General features: G+C 42.9%; 1 protein-coding gene across 1 annotated transcript in view; it reads left to right on the forward strand.

The window, feature by feature from the left end:
• The window catches only part of LOC126558885 (heme oxygenase 1), a 536,918-nt gene that overhangs the window by 43,263 nt on the left and 476,027 nt on the right, over positions 1-17,628 (forward strand). The window lies entirely within an intron of this gene.

Raw genomic sequence — 17,628 nt, forward strand, 5'->3', positions numbered from 1 at the left:
GGGTATAAATAAATGGCCATGAAGATCCATTGATCTGGGTGTTTTGCACTACATAATAGAACCCTATTTATGCAAATCAACAGCATTTGCAGTTGGAAATAAGCCGTAAAAATAACTACAAATTGTTCATAAATACAAAGCATGAGAAGCTGAACAGCGAACAATAAAACATTAGTTGAATGCTAGTAGCAATTATAACCGAGCTCAAAAGGCATTTTTCCAGCAGCAGGAAAAATAAATTCACAACACAAATCTACCGAAACTGTAACAATCTGTATTCAAATTCGCAAAGCACACGCAGCTCAATTCAAACTAAATTGCAACCATTCTAACCATTCCAGAAGTAAAGTACATGCTCTACACGAGCTGTTTTATAGCCGACAAGATGTATGTAAATATACGTTTATCTTGCCGTTACAAAGCTGCAATTCTGAACGGTGAATGGTTTTGCTAAAATTTGACTTTAAAAACATGTTGAAGTTTTGAGCCGGCATTTGTCAAACATTCGATTAATCATGTAACAAAAACAAATCCTGGCCAATTCTTCATGAAACAGTTGACATCGGTGAGGAACGTTTACGTAGATCGAATTTACGCACCGTGTCGAGAATCTGTAAACGTTTTGGAAGGAATAACTGTGTTTAAAGTAAATTAAAAGTTGCATGTAAGATAACTGCGTATGTTCCACTTCGATATGCGCAATAGGCTAAACTTTTTTTCATTTCAACAATTTTCTAAGTGTCCTTATCATAACCAAGGTTTCATTTGACTTTGAATCAAGTCTAAAAATTTGTGAGTTTTGTATAACAAGTTGCCTATTTTATGGCATTTAAACCGTCAAATCTTCAAAGGACTTAGGTAATCAAAGACCCCACGAATAATGTGGTTTGCAATGTGTGAACATCAAATTGTGGAAATAATTTCTACAGGGTGGCATCGTAGAACTGATACACTTATCCGAGTGCCCCTTTATTGTGTTTTCTTTCACTGTATGTCAACTAAATGGGTATATTTTAACAGATTAGCTTGTTTACTACTACATACACTTTGCGATTAATCCAGGTTTTTATTAATCTACAATGGATTCAAGCCGCAAACAAACACATTATTGCATTTTGCAGCAATATTTGTCAAACATTTATAGATAAAGCAGAAACTGTCGCATCTCAATTCGAGTCGATTATTCGTCTACTGGTTAAGATAGATGGCGCAATGACAGTAGAAAATTCATGGCTTAACCAGCAACAAAGTTGTCGACAGGTTGACCAGATCCTCGCTTGCTGCTGAAGGCGCACGCAGATCACAACATCATCTTTCTGGACGAAAAACAGTTCACTCTGGAGGTATCCTTAAATAAGCAGAATGATCGATAAAAGAGCAGTCGAGCGGTACTAAAATGCGTCTGCGGTGATGGTATGAGGAGCTATCTCGACCAAAGGGAAGTTGCCGCTATTATTTATCGACAAAGGCGTGAAAATTAATAAGAATTACTATTTACAACACGTTCTGCAAATCCACTTGAAATCATGCGCTATAAAGCTTTTTTAGAAACGACAGCTTTTGCTTCCAACAGTATTCAGCTACAGTATCCAGTCTTCGATCGCTCAGGACTGTTGCAAGGAGCATTTGCGATGTTTCATCAGCGCATTGGAATGGACTGCTTCGTCTTCAGATTTGAAATCGTTGGACTTCAGCATGTTTGGAAGCTTGGGCGACGTCAAACATTTGAATTTGGACGTCTTCAGAAGACGGTTGTTTAAGATACGGGACGAAATGCCGGATGAAGTTGTGTGTGTGGCCTGCATCAATTTCCAAATCGTCTACGGATCGTGCTATCGGTCAGTCTAGTAAGCGATTCGATGGCTGGCGTGACCTTAGAAGCCGTTAAGCCAAGAAAAATAATAACCAGACAACAAAGCTTCTTTCTTCAAGACAAGACTTAAACGGATAAGATGTTATGTGCATATGGCCTTGAGACAATCATCAGATGGATGGACATAAAAGATTAGATCGTTAAGTTATCCAATATCCTAAAATTCAAATATGCTTCATCATTGGACAACAAACTAATTTCTTTCACACTCTTCCAACGAAGTCATCAATTACGCTTCCACAGCCGGAAACTCTCAAATTAGCATCAACAAAGTGCACCTCCGACAACCAACAAGCATTTTGCCTAATGCTCCGCTCCTTCCTCACACTTCCAAAGCAAAATAAACAAGGATGCTTTCAATAATACAGAAACACCAACTTTTCCATCAACTGCAATTAATCAAACCCGGCTTGACAAAAAGAAAACCACACATTATTCCCTGTCAAGATGTTTGAAACCCGGTGGAGAAAAAAAATTCGCTGTTGAATAATAACCCAAATATTCGTTCAATACACGCCAAGTACGCACACAGGCTTGGTTTTCCCACACTCCCACGTGGTACTGTTCAGCCGCCCTGGAAACACCTGAAACAAACACTCAATAAATAAAGCACACACGTTCACGACCGTACACGTAACTTTCTCCCACCCCAGCAAACGCATTAACATTATTTGAAAATAATCACAACCGGGGTAAGAAAAGTAAAACCACCGCAAAAGGATTAAAATTTATCATTTTCACAGCTGGGACGGCTAATGTATGGAGCGAGCGAACGGCTCCTTCCACAGGGACGAATCGGAGCAACGAGGGAGAAGTTATTTTAAAATTAGGGTATAGACCGTAATAGACCACAAAACCGTACACACCATCGTTCGCAGGCAATTACGCACGCACACGGGATGGTTTTGATTCTTGATAAAAGGCTCCAGGAATGCTCTGGCAGCTGTGTGGCTTCATTCTGATTGAGAGCCAAACTTCAGCAACAATGCACGGCGGCGGCGATGATAATGGTTGGCGATGATGTTGATGAAACGAAAATAGTTGCCAATTGATGGAGAAGAAAGTCAATTAAAACTCGCCCGCAACACCCGAAGGCAATTGCAACCCAAATCCCAACCTTCGTCCCATTCCTCTAATGACGGGCGTTTTCCATTTTTCCAACTTTTTGCACTCCAACAGTGAACAACAATATCGACTTCGACCAAGTGGCTCACACTCAGCTGAAACAGTTACGGAAATTTTGATGTGATTTAGTGCAGAGAGTACCCGAAGAAAACCCAATCATTTTCCCCATACCCATGTAGTGTACCGGGGCTGATCATAATCGAATTCATTATGGGGCACAATTAATTTGAATTAATTTTCAATTAAAACAACCCACACTACCCCACGCCAACGTCCTGCGGCAATGGGGACCTGTCACATCCGAGGTATTACTGGTTGCACACACCCCTCCATCCCAAAACGCTTCATTTCAATATCAATGCTATAGCATCCGACGCACCACTGAAACTCCACTCCTTCCCCCAAGGAGCTAAGGTCCTATGGGGTTGTGTCAGAATACGGTTATTCATGCGCCATCCCACCGAAAACGAGGAAGTTTTTGTTTATGGTTCTTCCCTCAGGGAGTGAAAAACGACGGTGTTTATTGGTTCAGCGCGATCAAGCACCCCTGCGAGAGGGAAAATTTCTCTAGAGAGAATCCGGTTACTACCAAGAAATAAAACCACGTTTTCATCAATCAATTAACTCATGGTTCTTCGGGCAAGAGAGAGAGAGAGAGAGAGAGAGAGAGAGAGAGAGAGAGAGAAGCGAGAGATTTTCAAATCGTTCGGATGATTATTTAAATTTTACTAATGTCACCATCACAGACGTCCAATAGCAGTCCTCTTATATTCCTATTAATTTTCCCTTCAGGTGATATCTTCAATACAGTAAAGTGCAAAATGAAGTAAAAGGATTGCAGACATTAAGATTCTGCCTTTTTCTTTTTTGTGACACACCCTCAAGACTTCTTGAATAGTTGTTTCTTGCTTGGGTTGTCTAATTTTTGCAGCAGAGAGGTTGTCATAGACTGCTGAAGTCATTGTACCCGTCGCTGGAATCCAACTTCTGGTCTTACGGTGTAGAAAATTTGCCATATATTTTCGACCCGAGAATTCATCTACGGTCTTTGTATTATATCAACTTCTCGGAGTCATATCGAGAAGACAAAATAAGCTCTCAAACGTATAGGATATTGTCAACAGAAGACATGACATACAATCAACATGCTTCAAGCAAATGGTTTTATCTCAAACTTTAACAGACAAAGCCTTCTTCTTGGCTTAACGACGCGTAGGACAAAGGACCCGTAGGAGGGGTAGTTAAACACCGAACAATCCATTTCCGATATACCGTGGATGTAGGGTCAAGGAGTGTAGAAGAACTGGAACTGTCAACCGTCAACTGCGACGAAAGTTAAAGCCAAGAATTCTTTCGATCTTTATATAAAAGTGAATAATATTACAACATTCATCTCATGGTAGGACCTCACTTCGGAGGAACGGTCTGGATGGATATGGTCCTGCCAGGAGAAGACCGGTATCACTATTGCGTCAGACATAAACCTCCAACATTATTCTGTATTACTGAGATTAGTTGAACTTCAATCTGCAATTCTTTTGTCGTACAGGTCGAACATCTGAACTAATCTTCTACGGAAATTGTAGATTTTCCATCAAGTGACAACACAGAAGAAAACTTTGATTTGATAACGCACTCATTTATTTTTATTTATTTATTTAAAATTAATTATGACGGTACAGTGCCGTATTGTCAGCACCCAGACGCACTCATTTAGATATGTTTTTAATTTGAAATCTTCAAATTTAGTCTGCTGGATGACACCTTGTGTGTCTCTGACTCTTAACGTTGGGGAGATGACTATGTCTATATTTAGATCAGTCCAAAAATTATGTACACACACACACACAACTCTTGTAACTCTCTTGCCTCGCTGGTAGGTCGGTAGGACACTAAATTACTGTCTCCGGCATCGAAACAGCGTGCATCACACATGTGTTCGCAATTATTGTTCATAACAGCGTAAGTACAGGCAGCAAGTGCAGTTTTGAAAATATGCGAAAATGAAAAATTGTAAAATACAGACTGAGCAGTGCAGTTGGGCAGGAATTTTGGCTAAAAATATTTTTATAAAATCGGACAAGGAATGTTTCCTATCTTTCAATATCCCCAAAAGCGCACATTCTTCGCTGCGTTGCAATCAATTCGAAATGAATTTTTCCAGCCACAATTTGCAAACATGTCAATGCAACGAATCCCTCTCGATTGCACGCGACAAATCGATCAATCGATACACTTTCATTCGAACAAACGAAGACATTACGCAGCACTTGAGCACTTCTGTGTGCCGTGTGCACAGCACCACTTTCTACCGGCAGCGCTTGTTGTGGGATGTCTTTTTTGTGTTTATTGCAAACCGTCCCACAACTGACGACACAAAAATCACAATTTTTATTACCCTGTGCACTGCTCGCCGGCCGTGGTGCATCACCATCGTTCGCACAGCTGCAGTGTGTGGCGGCGGATGTTGGGCGCACAGTAAACATACGCCATTCATGTGACCCGCCATCGTATAAGCCTACTCCCGGAGCGTTGTGCGTTGTGTGGAAATGTATTAATAGCGCAAAAGCACCGCCTCCCACACCAGACCATCATGATGTTGATGGTGGTTCCTGGTTTTCCAACAGATTTGGTGGAAAATTGGAAAATTGCTTACATTATACGGCCCTAGAGCGAAAGGACCGCCACCAATGGAGCGGGCACGTTTGTCCTCGTATCCCCGGCCTAGCACACTGTGTATTGCTTTCACGTTCTAGTACGGTATGCACCATTAAAATGGGTAAATGGTGCAGTTATGTGGGTGGAAATGCTATCCAAGGTATAGACGACAACGATGACAACGCAGTTGGTAAGCAGTTCAGTGTGTGCCAAAAGAGTTTTTTTTTGTATAAACCACAGAACACATCATTCGCTTATGGCAAACAGCTCCCCCAAAATAGTTTTCATTCACAGTGTAAGCGCCATTTTATCGATCCAAGCATTTGATAAGATCTGTACACCCTTTTTTTTACAACATCAATAAATCGATGAAGTCCGATAAAGCGGTAAATACTTATTGAAAGTCAACTGCTATCGAGATCGATATGCTAATCGTACTTCGTTTCAAACTATTTTAATCAACATTGAAACACTGATGGATGGAGCTTGAAAATAAACCATAAAAGCTTACGAAAAGCATTTCGAATTTAACGCTCTCAACAGGTGTAAGACAAGGTCCACTGGTGGCAAACAATCCCTGCAATAGGGGAAAGCGATACGACACACGCGCTTGGTGTCATTGAACGAATTGTCCACAAGCACATATTACTGCTGTATCGACGGTTTAGGCTCCACAACTCGCCGAAGACGTCACCCCAAAGTAGCATGTTGAGCAATTTTTGGTGAAATATAATAAACCTGCTGAATGCATATGCCACAGTGAATACGTATTTGTGCATAAACCGGCTTAAAAATTGCATCGGAATGTTGTGAAAACAACAGGTTCCCGAGCCTTGCCAGGCGGATTTATGAGTCACGTAGAAAGGGTTTCTTTTGGGAGAAAGGTGTATAAAACGTTAAGCTAAGGAAGAAACACGTTACAAGATGCGATCGTACAAGGGATGAATTATTTGCTGTCAAAATTACCAACAGGATGACTTCATTTAAAACACATTACTCAGGCTCAAATTTCACCAAGCAAGGTGCGCAATAATAAACGATACGCAATCAGTTTTCCATATAAGAACTTCAAATTTAAGTGTGGTTAAAGCAATATTTCGACAAAAAAAACGTTAACATATTGAATGTTTGAAACCATGACAAAATTGTAATGAATTACATGTTTGAATTACTGTCAATTACTCTGTTAAAAAATGATATCTTGCAAGGTTTTCAATAATGACTTACATTGGTGATGAAAATAAAATAACAATAGATAATACAATGAATTACATTTTTCATTAAGAGAACCAAGTGTGTGTCCTAAGGGAATGTAGCTGTCAACTAAGACATAACTGGAGTTATGGAGAGGAGTTACTGCAATTCCTGGACATTAAAATTTAGATTTGGCCTACTTGCAAAAGTTTGCGAGGCGTGCAAACGACTAAAACGCCAGGCCTCGGGAATTGGATCGATGATCGGAGCGACAAACACAAAGTACTTGCTTGCCGGAGGTTCTGATGTTGGATAGAACCCAACTCATGAGCAGAGTATCAGTTGACGATGACGATCTCGAGGTATAAAACGATTTTTGCTACTTAAGATCGTTACTTCATACAACAAACAATACAGCAAAATCCGAAGGTGCATTGTTCAGAGTAATCTTGCCTACAACGGACTCTGCAAACTCCTGCAACGCCTGATTCAGAAGGCTCCAGTAATACACGCAATGCACGATCTACAGCGCACTAATGCGTCCAGTAGTACTCTACGAGTACAACTGCTGAACTATGGTGGCAGAGAACTCCAATGTACTCGCCGTTTTCGAACGGCGGATGCTAAGGACTAACTTTAGCGGTGTATACGAGCATGACGACTGGACACCATAACCATCTTAACCATAAGCTAGTTAAGATGCTTAGCGGTGCAGATATCCTGACGACAGTGTTAGCTGTAAGGATACAATGGCTGGGGTACGTGATGACAATACCGGACTCATGCCCCATCAGAAAGAAGCTTTTCAAAGACACATTTGGCAAGATGCGTAAATGACTGCAGCGAATTCGTTCGACTTCACTAGCTGCATCAAGTAGAGGCTAACCAGTCGGAGATCGGATTTTGTCTGCGCATAAAAGACGTGATAAAAAAGGCATTGGATTGGGTGGATCACAATGACGTACGGAACATCCCAAAAAGTAGTATTTGGTTGTGTGTCCCATTTAAAGAACTATAACTTCACAAATAAAGTAAAAAAATTGGAATAAAACCTAGACATTTTCAGTACTGATGTAGTATTCTTCCCTCAAGATGAGAGACATTCGATTCGAACTTTTCCCCACTATCCGGGAACAATCTCCAATCGTACAAGTCTAGCTTAAGATACTCACAGATACGTGAAGCGAATAAAAGATAATTCAATTTCTTGGTCATTTTACCGATCGTGGCATTATTGTTTATCAGTGTGTGGTGCCTTTATTGCGTCGGCAAAGTATGAAAAAGCACACAAAAATGTGCTACTCGACCGAACCGAGTACAAAACGTCCAAAGCTTCCACCATTCGTTCGAGCTATGGACAGAGTATCAATTTCGTAACCTAATTCCAGCACGTATAACTTGCCGGCCGGTCTGCTACTAACGGTCACATTGCCGGACAAACTTTTCTGTTTTCATTCTTTTTTATTTTTGTTGGCTGACCGTCCAGCAGCAACAGTGTCCAGTGTCAGTGAAAATCTGGTTCATTGCATGGGACGAGTTTCCACGTATCTTTACACACGCCAGCTTAATACCATTACTACCATATGTAGCGAAAAATACTCCATATGTGTTGGTGGTGTACTGATAAGACTGCTGGACTACCAGACTAGAAAATCGATATCCTACAGTTCTACCAGGTAGGCTCATTGGTAGCCTAGTTTGGGTGTTTTCCATACATTATTTGCTATTCTGTTTTTGGAGTATCTATTATGCAACTTATGTACACAAAAATATTTAAATTTTTTTATTCCAAAAGATCTAGAATACGATTTAATAGACAAACAAAAATTATGCAAAATCCCATTCCCAACGTTACATTCTTATACATCTATTTTAACACTAAATCAACCAATAAACCAGCAGTTAGAAAATACACACGTCCTTGAACGACTTTCTTCCCCGTGTGTGCTGTCCAATAAATCGCCCACCGAAAGAAAACAAAACCACACAATAGAAGGTATGGAGGAACGAAACAAAAAACACAAGTCCAACAAATTTACCACCCGGAACCGGAGGAGGTGGGTTGAGCTAATGTATTATAATTGTTTACCTGCGCCAATGGACACCGGAGCTGTTCATCGTACTGTTTAATGTTTGAAATCATCCCCGGATAAACATAATGCCGGCGCGCAATGTGGCTACTCCGACTGTCGAAGGCTACGCAAGCGACCGCCGAGGTTAGGTGTGATAGTGGAACGGAAAATCGCGTTTCCTGCACTGCTGGATCCTTCGACCATGTGTTGAATGGCGTTTGATTTATGAAGGCAAGTAGCTGGCCCAATCGGTAGCTGGCTTGATGACGTTTGCTAACTCTAAATATCGCGTACATCAAACACGGTGGTGGTAATGGAAAAATTTACACACCTACACAACCATTGGTTGGCTCCGCCGTGACAGACCAACAGTGTAAACAATGGACGCCTCTCCCCTCAGGGAGCATCCAAACGATTTACATTCTTTCTAGCTTGAGCTTTTTTCTCTTCGTCCTGCAGTATTTCAGAAACGGTTTGTCGATTGTAGATTTGAAAAATAAACAAACAATTACTAACTGCCACTATTATGCAATGTTGGCATGTTTTAAAAAACGTTCGACACAATTGCGCTAAAAAAAACCATTATTCGCAATCGTGCAATCAAATCTTTCCCCTAAAACATCTCAAATCTTAAAATGTAAAAAGATTCGCTTAAATTTTCAATGAACATTGTACAGAACCGCGGCGTGCTCTGCACACCCTACATGATATTCGATTCGAGGAGACCATCGTTCAATAAACCCGGGCACACCGCGCACAGGGCAACCGGGGCCATCGGTGCCGGTTATCTAAATATTTACCCTTAATCGGCTATATTTTATGCATGACGCTAGCGAAACGAAATGCCCACCAAATGCACCGGTTACGCGCCCCTGGTTCCCGTTCGCCGACGTTACACATTATCGACACGATGCGACAGCACAAAGTCAAACAGTCAATACGGCACAGTATCGGTCACAGTATACGGTCAGGAGACAGCTGGTTGTGATAGGGCAGCTGTGAATTTGGCTGCCATACTGCACAGATCCCACTGCGTTCGTGTTATGAAAATTTAACGCAATTGGACATTTCCGAGGTGGTAGATTAGCAAACTCTGCTGAATGACGTAAAAGAAGCAGTGAAGAATATGCTTAAAATACAGAAAGATCCACACGAATGTACGATGACTTGCTTGGCTTGCGAAACGTGTTGATATCACGTCAAGTTCTCGCTATAATCAAGCTCTGTCGAGTCGTCACTGTCGGGGAACGGTCCGGATGGGATTTGATACCCGTGTCCAACCGTGTGTGAATCAGCGGTCATTAACTACTATTGGCTCCCCTAGGCTTCGTTTTACCCGTACTGTGAGTCTGTCCAGACGAGATTCGATGCCTGGTCCTGTGCTGCGTGAAGTCCAGCGCCCCTACCGTCTCGAACATCGAGCGCTTCGAATAATCTAACAGATATTGCACGTAATTGACCTTGGAGAGCTACAACTGCTCCAAAGACTTAACCTGCTGCTGAAGTCCTCAATATTAAATAAAGAATTTCCAGACTGGGTTCCAGTGCCATTCTATTGACAAAATTGCTTTAATAACCACTATTTAAGGTTCTTTTCAATACAAATTTGCCTTAGTAGTGCCTTAGTTGGCGGATTTAGATCGATTTTGTCAATATGCAGATCATAATGCACCTTCTTCTCGAAGGAAGGACCTAGTCAATGTTTGGTCAAATAAAGTTCGCGTTTGAGTCAAGCAGAACAACATATATGTTGTTGCTGATACAATTTTTTTTCTCTTGGCATAACTACCTCTAAGGTCATGCCGGCCATCGAATAATGACTGACTAGACATGCCGATAACACGTAGTTGGATAGTCAGTCCTAACTACGGGAGCACGGTCCGGATTTGGATTTGAACCCTGGTCCTGTCGTTTGAAGACCGACGTCGATGTCGGCTTTACCACCAGGTTGCCCCGAGACTAGCTTAAGACCAAAAATAGGTGAAAATTTAGGCCGCTATTGGTAAAAAGGATACATCACAACCTTACATAGTGTCCACGACAATCAATCATCGATTGCAAGGCCCTGACCAACGGTCAATTGCTCAGCCACGACTAGACCGGTCTAATTGGATTTTCCCAGCCAACGAAACTAACCTGCATTAAACATGAATCACTCTTATGCCTGCGGCTGAAGAACTTCAACACTCATTTCCAGCACTGAGAGCCTTTCGTGTGTACTACAGTAACATCTGTTGGAGAATTTTTTTGAACTTCACACTCCTCCTGCCATAAACGATGTACATTTTACGAAAAACTACCGCGGATCCTACCGGAATCGGAAGGAAGAAGGAAGGATCGACCCGGTACAAAACACGACTCAATTATCACACATACTCACGCATTCAGACGAAGGGTGCTGTAATGTTTGTTTAGCTTCCCGCTCCACGAATGCTCTCACCACACAATTGAGCACTAAGTAGACCACTAATAGATCCACCTTTCAGCACTTTATCCTGATCCTTGCATCGAAAAAAAAACCCTTTGAACGCGGTGCGTTTGGTAGTAAAAGCGTAGCCGCTAACCGACCTCTTCTCTTCCTCACACCGATGGGTGTTTGTTAAAATGGTTTCTAATCACGCGATCCCGTACCCGGGCAAGTTTCTCCTCAGGAATAACGAACTCAAGGGGTTGAATTTTTAATAAGAAACAGCCTACCCAACAGGTAGGTCTGTTCTTTAAGATTCCGGTAGAAATACGCCAGTTACTAGCCCTCCCCATACCCTGGTAGTTAAACAATCATGCCAACAAGTTGACAACTCAGTTCCCGCTTGCTGGGTTTTCGGTGGGAGATATGCAGGAATCTACCTTGCAGATTTTCCAACATTTTCCGCCCAACGATAATTAATCGTTCCGGCATTGAGGAGGCAGGCAAACAACGTCCGCCCAGCGATGGTTTGAAGAAAAGCGACATTAGATTGCACAATATTCGCGCCATATATTTGATCGACGAAGGAAACGAAGGAGGTCTGGTCTGGCGGGCAGCAAAATGGGTGGACAAAGATAAATGAACACACGCGCTAGGGTTGGGGTTGTGAAAGTTTGTGCGCAGTGTTTCCGTGTTCTTTCTTCCACCTGTACACCGATGCTCTTTCTTCAAGTGGTTTAAAGTTTTTTTTTTCGGAACCGTTTCGCACTTCCGCGGTCCCGCAAATGTCTTGACTTGCAACTGAGACTAAGAGCTCGGCTTGGTCGGCAAAAAAAAACAGCTTTCAGCTTGCGAATAGAAAATGAAGCGGTCAGATAGACATAAAACACCACCAAATCCCAACCATCCTTTGCCTGAGCCCTGAGTTGGATTGTGAAATGAGCAGCAATGGAAGTGGGGTTGCAGCAACAAAAAAAAAAGAAGAATCATTTTATCCTTCGCGAAAGAAAAACATTTCCTTTCGTTTTTACTGCTAGAAAAACTCACGCAAACACAAACGGGCAAAAGATTTGTGCCTTGTGCTCTGGTTTGCTCACATCTTCTCGCTATGCGCCCGCTTATTAACCGGTCAAGTGCATGAGGATGCAATTTTTCTCGGGTTTTTAGTTTATCCGCACTCAACCGCACACACATACACACTCCATCACCGGGAATGCAATCAGTATCGTGCAAAGCCCATCCTGCTAGGATTCGAAGGCAGGTTCTAATGCGGAAGACCATCCTTCATCACCCTCGTCGTTAAAAATCCAGACTATTACAGCCGGAACTCCGGGACAAGCAGCAGGTACTCTGCCGTGCTACCATAGAATGAGAGGAAAATTAAAAAACTATAAAGTGTGCAGGTAATTTTTCATTCCCGTAGCACATCCCCGGCACAATATTGCGTCCTCTCATGGTAAGGATGTGAGTTGGTGAGGGACTCAACCAACAAAAAAACTAAAAACTAAACCCTCCTCGTAGTAAAGAGATCCCGTATCCTTGGTAAGGGGTACGGAAATAACGCATTGTTTGTACGCGCAGAAACAAAAACAAAACCACACAGAAAAGCAGTGGGAAAAACGGGGTAGAAAATCTCAATCCCAAGAACTCAACCAGAACAGAGAAGTGTGTTCCGCACCAGTGTGCGACGGACTGGGACTTTTTGAAATGAAATATGAAATGAACAGCAGCGTAGGTGTGCAAGCGTATAAAACAATAATTTAGCAGAAGAAAACGGAAGCAAAAAACACACCAATGCAAACAACAACGGGGAGCCAAGGCATAGAGGAAAAAACATAGGATTTGTTGCTAAAAGTTACTAATGAAGGTAAGTACAAGTTAAGCAAAGGTACAATATACAGGCAGCGGAGGAAAAAAGTTTAAAAAAAATATTTCTTTCTGTAAAGTTAGGATGCATTTTTTGATTAGTTAAGGAAGTAGGGGAGGGGAAATAAAGAAAGAAAATAATTGGTACAAAAACTGAGCGAAACTGTCATTAAATTAACATTAGACAACGAAATACTATAGTTTGAAACGGGTTTTGCAAGCAAATGAGTTTCTTCATTTCATTTTTGAGATAGTAAAGAAGACAGTGAAAGGGAAAACTGTATAGGACATAACAGGAACAGAAAACATCCATTACAATACAACACCAAAGACAAGTAAGCTACGGGCTCGTGCAACGCTGGAAGGAATGAAGGAATGAAACTGATTTACAGAAGTAATTGAAAAAGCATAAAGTGAGGAAGAAAGCACAAAAAGTGTAAAATTTCGATAGAGAAAATATGAAATAATAAGAAGAATAAGTTTTTTTTTTATAAAAATGTGAAAAAGCAGTAACTATGGCAGAGAGGGCAACAAAGCACTGAAAACACAAAATATGTTGTGTTTGGTGAAATGTGTCAATGTCAGGATAATATAGGTGGAAAAGGTGAAAATATAGATAACAGGAAACATAAAAAGAAAGAACTTACTTTGAAACAAAATTGACAGGACCGCACACGGCTCGATAAGTGTGTTCTTTCGCACCTAATTTCTCTCCTGCTGGGGGTTTTCTTTTCAGCAGGAAAAGCCGAAACTTCCGACACAAGATCTCTCGCACGCACTGTCACTTTGTTGACACCTGTCAGACGGTGGTCATCCTAACAGCAAAAACAATAAAGCTACGCACTTCAAGCGATGATCACTTCACAATCAACTGGTTACTTCAACTGACTCTTGTTACAATGTGATATTGCGCACGTGCACGTGATTTTACGTGTTGAACCTACGTGCACACACATTCACTTGTATAAAAACAGACCGGTGTATTCCGATCACGACACACTTGGCGGGCAGCAAGCGGGGCTCAAGAAAACACTTCACCGTCGCGCGTCTATCAGATTCCCGAACCGAATCTATCTACTAGAAATCTATCATCTCACACACAGCACAAACCTAAACAAAACAAGCAACGTGCGCGTGTATGTCGAAGGTATTCAATGTTGTTGCTGTTGATTATCTTTCCGTAAGCGAGAAATGGTTCATATCCGGAGGAGCACACACAACCAAACCGCTAATATTTTGCAATCTCCGGCTAAATTATGATTACAATTGTGCGTTCGCAGCACTACTATGGGGAGCGAATGAAACACCTCTACAAAACGATCGCACTACCAACATACACAGCGACGACGACGATGCGGATGAGCTGCACGCGATGAGATGATCGCACGGTTCAAATTCAACTTGCAACCGCGCGCCGGTGGTTCACCCTCCGAACGAGCAAGGGTTTGTTGTGTAGTAGAATATTGCGCTGGCGGTAGCGACAACAGCACAGGGTAATGAAAATGTATTAAGCCCGAAATTTTCCGACCCTCACACACACACTGCACATGCACGAGAATTAGTTGGGGGAATTAAAAAAAAAAACAAGATTCTTTAACTCCCATCCGCTTTGATGAGCGCGGTGCAATATGCGCAATGCAGCCGCGTGTCGGTGTGTGTGTGTGTGGTAGAGCAGGTTACGCACTTTCACTCTCTCCTTTTTTTTTCTCTCTCTCTCACTCTCGCAGACTCACAGACGGAAAAAAACTCCTACACTACAGCATCCAGACAGTGCAGCTGGGCATGCTGTGAGCAAAAAGGATTAACGGCGACTTTCCCTCTCTTTCATCGACGCACGCACAGAATGGCACAGAACCGTCCACCTACAACACACAATACGCGCGCGCACACACGGCGCTCCGGTGTTATTTTGTACCGCACGTTCGTGCTCGTCTTCTACACTAAACTGGACCTGTTCCAAAGAGAAACGGCGCTCGTGTAGAATGGCAAACTGGGATATGGTGGTACACACCGGGCGTAATCTTTGCACTGTTTGCACTAGCGCTTAAACACACCGACGCACTTACTCTACGCGATCTGGACGAGGCTTCTCTTGGCTTAATATCACATACACCCGCGGGATAAGTAATTAAAACCAGCGCGACGACGATCGTCTAGCGACAATGCGGAATAATATGCCCATGGAAAAACGCAACAGCGCGGTGAATCGTTTCTACCTCGAGACTGAAAATGACGGAGAACGGGACAGCGGTTCAACCAAAACGACTTGCTTAGCAGTGTGAAAAAAATCGCTCTCCCTTTCCGCTTCTTTTGCGCGCCGCTCTCACTCTCTCTCTCTCTCGCGCTCACTCTTGCTCACACACATGCACACAAGCTCGTTCTCCCGTACTAGGCGACAGCCAGGATGACGGCGTTAGACCATACAGCACAGCAGAAAAAAAACGAGAGAAAGAGAGTGAGAGAGAGCGAGAAAGAACGATACACGCGTGCAGACAACGGCACAAAGGGAGCGAGGGGAGGAGATCCGTCAACGCTTGCTTTTTCTGTGCGACCCGCAGGTTTTCGTTCTTTTTCCACCGCATACTTCGACGCATTTTAGTCACCCTGTGTGTGCGCTTTACACGTGTGTGTGGGAGAACAACAAGAAAAACTCTGCACCCCATCAACATATGGCAGTAGCGCGTGGATATAAAAGTGGCCCGATTGTGTGTGCGTGAGGGTTTGTACCGATGAATGACACACGGGGGAGACGGTTGTGTGTAAGTGAGTCACAGGCGCGCGTGTATGATTTCTGTCCCGGCGCGTACACGTACAATCCCTCCCCAAAAAAAAAAACACCCTGCACCAGCACCCTGCTCGACGATGCCCTAAGAGGTGCTTGGGATTTGCCCGTGGTGTGCTTGTGGAGAAGCGCGCGCTTAATCGATTCGATTGCGCAAAGTAAACCACGGCCATTTACGACACACACACACAGCCACAGCCAGCAAGGTAAGGGAAAACGGAAGAGGTTGCAAAAAATAAATAAAAGAAAATAAAGCAATTACGCCTCAAACAGGGGGTGGTTGCCGGTACATTGACTACCGTTCCCACCCGGCACTAGTATCGAAATTTAGCATTGCATGATCACTGAAGCAATTGAATAGAGCGGCTGCTCTGATGTCACTACACCATCACCACCACTCGTGAGAGCACACTCGCTTCGAATGTCAAAGCCAAACAACGACGGACGCGCTAGATGCCCACCCGACCTGGTTTGTAGGCGACAGAACGTGCCGTAAGGAGTGCGTGGCCGCCACCGGAAGAACAGAGTCAGCAACAAAACAAACTAACGCACACACACATACGTACGCATCTAATGTCCGATACCTGTGTACATGCGCGTGTGTGAGTACACGCACGCGAATGTAAGTCAACACAGCCGGTGCGGTAACCTGCAGGCATCGCCAACTCGATAACTTAGAAACGAAAACAAATTCACCCTTGGGACCTAGCCCGTCTGTTAGTTCGTGCTGTTTAAGTGTCCAATTACTTGATGCCCCGCTGCTGCTGCTGCCAGGTGACCCACTACGATTGCTAGGATACGGGAGGCAAAAGCAGCCAACGACGACAGGAGGCACCAAACCCAAAAGTCCTGTTTTATCTTTATAGGACCCAATATCGGTTCCCGGATTGCTCTCCACTGGGTTGAGCCAGCTGTTGGTCCAATGATTCAGAGCAGCCAACGGTTGTGTCTACTATCTGGAGAGTTTGAGTCGTGATTGGGTTTATCTAAAATTGGTGTGATTACAAGACCCCATCTGGGGAGGGCTCGTAAGCAAGAGTTCCAATTACACCTTGTTCAAAGTTTCTATTCCTACACTACTGTCTGGGGTGCTTCAAGTTGGTGAACTTTAAGCATATTAATTCAACATTTTTGTGTGCATCATCATTATGGGGACTTATTGCTTCAATATCATCCATTTTTGATAATAATCCCACGAATCATTAAGGCGGCAATGATTCAACACCCAAACAGAGTCACAATTGGCACCTTGATCTTAAAGGGTTACCGAGACCGACCGAGGGTTGGCCACGAGTTGATGATGGTACGAACACAGCAGTACCATTTGTAGTGGGGTTATTTGCTCCCACAGTTTGCTCCCCAGTCGGTTGATTTTGACTCATCGCTGTGCAATCAAAATGGGGATTGTTGCAGCGTTGCTGGGGGTGGAGAATTGATGGTGGACGTTGAAGGGTTACATGAAACTGTAGTTGTAATACACTTTCGTACTACTTCGTGGCAGGTTATACATACAAGAGTCAGAGTGGTCAAAGAATAGTAGGTTTAAACCTTTGCTCGAAACTTGAGTTTCTAAACGATCAATCATTACTTACAGCGATGTTTATCTTTAAATAAAGGTTAAATTTGACAGGTGATAGCTGTCAACATGTGT

Source organism: Anopheles maculipalpis, chromosome 2RL (assembly GCF_943734695.1).
Source record: "Anopheles maculipalpis chromosome 2RL, idAnoMacuDA_375_x, whole genome shotgun sequence".
Lineage (NCBI taxonomy): Eukaryota > Metazoa > Arthropoda > Insecta > Diptera > Culicidae > Anopheles > Anopheles maculipalpis.